Below are 5,503 nucleotides of genomic sequence, written 5' to 3'. Positions count from 1 at the left end.
TTAATCCCAAGGGAAGAAATTGTTCATCCTTTTCTGGTGAAGAAGCTGGTCGATTCAAACCATGAACCTTTGGGATTGCCATGAAGCTTCTTACCTGTAGGGCACCAGAACTACCTTCCTAATTACTAGTAGATGATTAATTGACAGTGTAAAGACATTTGACTATGTGAGTCATAACAAATTAAGGATAATATTAAAAAGAATGGGAATCTCAGAGAACTCAGTTGTGTTCATGAGCAACTTAAACCTCTATCCCTAGACCAAGAAACTATTTTCTGAACAAAGCAAGGGAACTCATGGTTTAAAATTAAGAAAAATGTGTGCCAATGTGGTATCTTTTCTCTATACCTATTCAAATTGTATGAAAAGCAGATCATTCTAGAAGCTGGAATTTATGGGGAAAATGTAGCGTCAAGATCAAAGGAAGGCTCATCAACAACCTGAATTATGCAGATAACACAAACTTGTTTGGTGAAAGTGAGAACTTGAAATGCTTGCTTGCTTACTGCCAAAGATCAAGTCCTGCAGAAGATCAAGTATTGCAGACTAGTCTTGCAATATTAAAAAAAACAAACATCTTTACCACTAGGACGATATGCAGTATCATAATGGAGAAAACACTGAAGCTATTCTTTATTTCATCTTCCTTGGATCCACAATCAACACCCTTGGTACCAATAGTCAAGAAATGAAAAGACATTAAATCTGGGAAGCTGTCTGTCAAGGATCTCTCCAAGGGACTGAAGAGCAGTGACTGGCTAACAACACAACAGCAAATTTGTGTGTTGTATATGTATGTGTGTGTGTGTGTGTGTGAATGTTATTTGTTTTGTTTTATTTTATTTCTTTGGTATTTGGGTCTTTTTAGATGCCATTGAGTCACATATTACCCATTACAATCATATGAAGAAGGGATCTTATTTCCTATATCGGGCCATCCTTGCTATTAATAAATGCTACAGTCACTGCATCTTTCATCTTGTTGGAAATCTTCCTCTGTTTCTCTGATTCTCCATGTATTCCAGCATTATATCCTTTTCAGAGTCTGCCTGACCACATATCCAAAGTATGTGAGATGAAGTTTCACCATCCTTGCAGCTGTTTGTGCCTCCTCCAAGACAGACTTGTTTGTGCATTTCACCGTTCATTGTCTATTCAGTACTCTTCTACAACATCATACTTCAAAGGTGTCAATTCTTCTTCAGCCATTGTAACTCAAATCATTGTCTAACTTTCAGATGCATAGGAAATAATTAAAAAGACTATGGCTTAAATCAGGCACATCTTAGTCTTTAATATAATATATTGCTACTTGGCACAATGGAGAGGTCCTGGACAACATATACTCACAGGCATCAATTTGTCTTATCATTCTTAGTCACCGACCAGCTCTCTAGTGAAAAATAAGTATTTGTGAAACGATGGTCTGGATCAGACACATCTTAGTCGCTAGACTGAATCATTGCTCTTTAGCACTCTGGAGAGGTCCTTGACAATTGATCAAACATGCAATGAAGATTCATTAATAATAATTGGTGACTGGAAAACAAAAGTTGGGAAGAAGGAAGAAGGATTAGTATTCAGAAAATATGGACTTGGTGATAGAAATGAGGCTGTAGGTAATAATGATGGAATTCTGTATAATCAATTTCTTGCAAATACCTTTTTTTAATTTTTTTAAAAACTTTTAAAATTTTTATTATTTTGTGTGTGCGTGTACCGTCAAATCAGATCTAACTGGTACAGGAGGAGTTTGTCCCTCCTTCCCCGGTAGAGCATCTGGTGGATCCGAACCGTGCGCCTCTGGGATTGCAGTGCAGCTTCTTGCCACTAGGCCACCAGAGCTCCCCTGCAAATACCTTTTATAAAAATCATAGTGACTAGATACATGGGCATCACCTGATTTACCACACAGGAATCAGACTGATTACATTTATGAAAAGAACCACTGGAGATGCTCAAGATAAGCTGTGAAAACTAGGCCATCAACTATTCATCAACCACATGGAACAGACCATCAACTACTCATCTGCAAGTTAAAACTGAAGCTGAAGAAAATTAAAACAAATCCACAAGGACAAATATTTGACCTTAAGTTTATCCCACTGGAATTTAAAAACTATCTCAAGAACAGGTTTGAGGTCTTAAAGTCTAATGAACAAAGACTAGATGAGCTGTGGGAAGATATCATCCATGAATAATGCAAAAGGTCATTACAAAGACAGAAGGGGAAGAAAAGATCTATATGGATGTCAGAAGAGACTCTGAATATTGCACTAGGATATCAAGAAGCCAAAACAAAGAGAAGAATTCAAGAAGTTAATGAGATGACCAGAAGACTTTAAAGGACAGCTTGGGAAGACAAAACAAAATATTATAATGGGTTGTGCAAAGAGCTGGAGTCAGAAAATCAAAAGGAGATTAACCTGCTTGGCATTTCTCAAGTTGAAGGAACTGAAGACAGTTGAGTAGGAGAGAAATATTCAGGCTCAGAAAGTGGTGTCCTGGAGACCATCCTAGTATTTCTCACAGACTCCCAGGGCATGCAGACACAGCTGAACTGAAAAGCATGATTTTACTCACTCAAGATTCACATGATTTTAACCTGAGAATGCACCAAGCCATGAGCAGGTCATCTCTGACTACTCGGTGACTGAGGCCTTTGTGCTTGGGACCCAGGGGAAGCAGAGGAAGCAGGGGCTCCCTAATGAGAAGTCTCAAGTCTCCAGGAGAGATCAGAAGACTGGGAGGAGCATCTTGTGACTCACAAAAGGAGAGCTATGTTGGCCAGGTCAAATGTGGGAGGGAGGAAGGAAAATTTGCACCATGATATCAGCATCACCAATCTTTTTTTATTTCTTGACTGTTGTCACCACGGATGTTAATTGTGGATCTAAGTAAAATTAAATCATTGACAACTTCAATCTTTTCTTCACTATCATGATGTTGTCTACTGGTCCAGTTTTGAAGATTTTGTTTTCTTGATATTAAAATATAAGCCATATTAAAGGCTGTAGCAAAGCTGTATCATCTGCATACCGTAGGTTGTTGATGAGTCTTCCTCTGATTCTGATTCCTCTTCATATGGTCCAGCTTCTCAAATTATTTGTTCAGCATACAGTTTGGATATGTATTGAAAAAAGAAAAAAAGGATACAACTTTAGTATCTTTTCAGATTTTAAACCATGCAATGCTCCCTATTTTGTTTGGACAACATCTTCCTGGTCTAGGTCTAAGTTTTGCAAGAGTATGATTAAATGTTCTGGAATTCCCATTCCTCTCAATGTTAAGCCATAATTTGTTATCCACCCAGTCAGATGCCTTTGCATAGTCAATAACACAGATACATATCTTTCTGGTATTCTCTGGCTTTAGTCAAGATCCATCTGACATCAGAATTGATATCCCTGTGCCATGGCTTCTTCTGAATCCAACTTGAATTTCTAGCAGTCCCCTGTTGATGTAGTATTCCAACAATTTTTTAATAACCTTCAGCAAGATTTTACTCACATGTAATATTCATGATATTGTTCAATAATTTCCATATCCTGTTGGATCATCTTTTATGGCAATGGGCACAAATATGAAACTTTTCTTTTTGGTCAATTGGCCAGGTAACTGTTTTCCAAATTTCTTGGCATAGATTAATGAGCACATCAAGGACTCCATCTATGTAACAAAACATGCCAATTGGTATTTCATCAACTTTTGGATCTTTTTTCCAATACCTTCTGTGCAATTTAGACTTCTCCCTTCATTGTCGCTGGTGTATGTTGTTGTTATGTGTTGATAAGTCATCTGAAATTCATAGCAACTATATGTACAACAAACAGCTCTGAAATCTGCCCTGTCCTGAGCCAGTCTCACTGACTCTTGACACATCTACATTCATTACCCCAGTATATGTATGTTGTTGTTGGTTTTGATTGCCTTCAAGTTGAGGACGACTCATAGTCGCCCTATGAACAAAAAAGGCCTGAAGCCCCTCTACAACTATTGACATTTATCAAAGTTCATAGAGTTTCTGGAGGCAAGTTGTTTGGGCAGTGGATGCCACTCTTGCATATAATGTCTATACAGCCTTATGTGACATTTGCAGAGAACAAAGTGTCTTTAGTCTTTTTCTCTCCAACACTTCTAGTCTGGTTTCCAAGAGCTCTGCATTAATTTGCAACATGCAAGTATAATGAGGAGGGAGCAACCTGAGGAAGTAGAAGCTTAGCGGGGAATATTGCTGTTGTTAGATGACCTCAAGTGAAATACAACTCATAGTGACTCTAGATATATCTTGCACCATCCTCTCATCTTCATAGTCTCTGCCGTGCTCAAGTCTATTTTTGTGACGTCACTGTGTCAATCCATCCTGTTGAGATGAATTTGGCTCACCCTCTACTTTTCTAGTAAGATGTCCTTTTCCAGGACTGGTGCCTTTTAATAGCATGCCAAAGTATGTGGGACAAAGTTTTACCAACCCTGTTTCTAATGAGAACTCAGGTTGCTTTTCTTCCAAGACAGATTTGTTTGTTCTATGACAGTCCATGCTTTATTCATGACTCATCACCAACACCACAATTCAACAGCATCATTTCTTCTTTCTTCCTTATATGGCAGGGAATAGTTATGAGAAAATATTAATGACAGAAAAGTATAGGGCAGGTACCATTTAGCAGAATTGTTGGTGGGAAAGAGGGAAAGCACACAGAACTTCTTAGGAAAATAAAACAATGAATTCATATATGTAAAACTTATACGGGCAGTACCATTTGAGAAAAGTGTCCAGGATGTGTTAATTGGGCAATAAATAGTTAACATTTAAAAAGAAATAAATTCTGAAACTGAGGAGGACATGAAAAACTTGCAGAGGGTCAAGGACTGCAGTCTTTAATATGTATTGAAGCTCAACATCAAGAAAACAAAGCTTCTCACCACTGGACTGATTAGCAGCATCATGGTGGATGGTGAAGAGATTGAGATTTTTAACAACTTTGGTTTGCTTGGCTCCACAATCAATATTCTTGGTACCAGCAGCCAGTAAATAAAAAAAAACTAGTTGGATTGGGAGAATCTGTTGTCAAGGACATCTCCAGAGTATGAAGAGCAATGATATCAGTCTGGAGACTAAAGTGCATCTGATTCAGGCCATGGACTTCGCAATTACATGCTATGCATCAGAAAGCTGGACAATGACTAGGAATGATGATAGAAGGAGAATTGGTGCCTTTGAGCTGTGGTACTGGAGAACAGTATTAACTATACCATGGGCTGTAAAGGGTACAAATAAGTTTAACCTTGAGAGCGTGAAACCAGGTTGCTCCTTGGAGGCAAGGATTCTGAATCTCCATCTGACATAGTTTGAGCATGTTGCAAGGAGAAACCAGTCCTTGGAGAGGGACATCATGCTTGAGAGAGTGGAGAGACTGTGCAGGAGGGGAAAACCCTCGATGAGTGGATTTATTCAGTGACTGGAGTAACGGAGGTAGGTGTGTCAGAGACGGGGAGGTTG

Source organism: Elephantulus edwardii, unplaced genomic scaffold (assembly GCF_000299155.1).
Source record: "Elephantulus edwardii isolate Elephantulus edwardi_28Jun2011 unplaced genomic scaffold, EleEdw1.0 scaffold00010, whole genome shotgun sequence".
In the NCBI taxonomy this organism is placed as follows: Eukaryota; Metazoa; Chordata; class Mammalia; order Macroscelidea; family Macroscelididae; genus Elephantulus; species Elephantulus edwardii.
The sequence above is the reverse complement of the archived record's forward strand: the minus strand, read 5'-3'. Positions refer to the sequence as shown.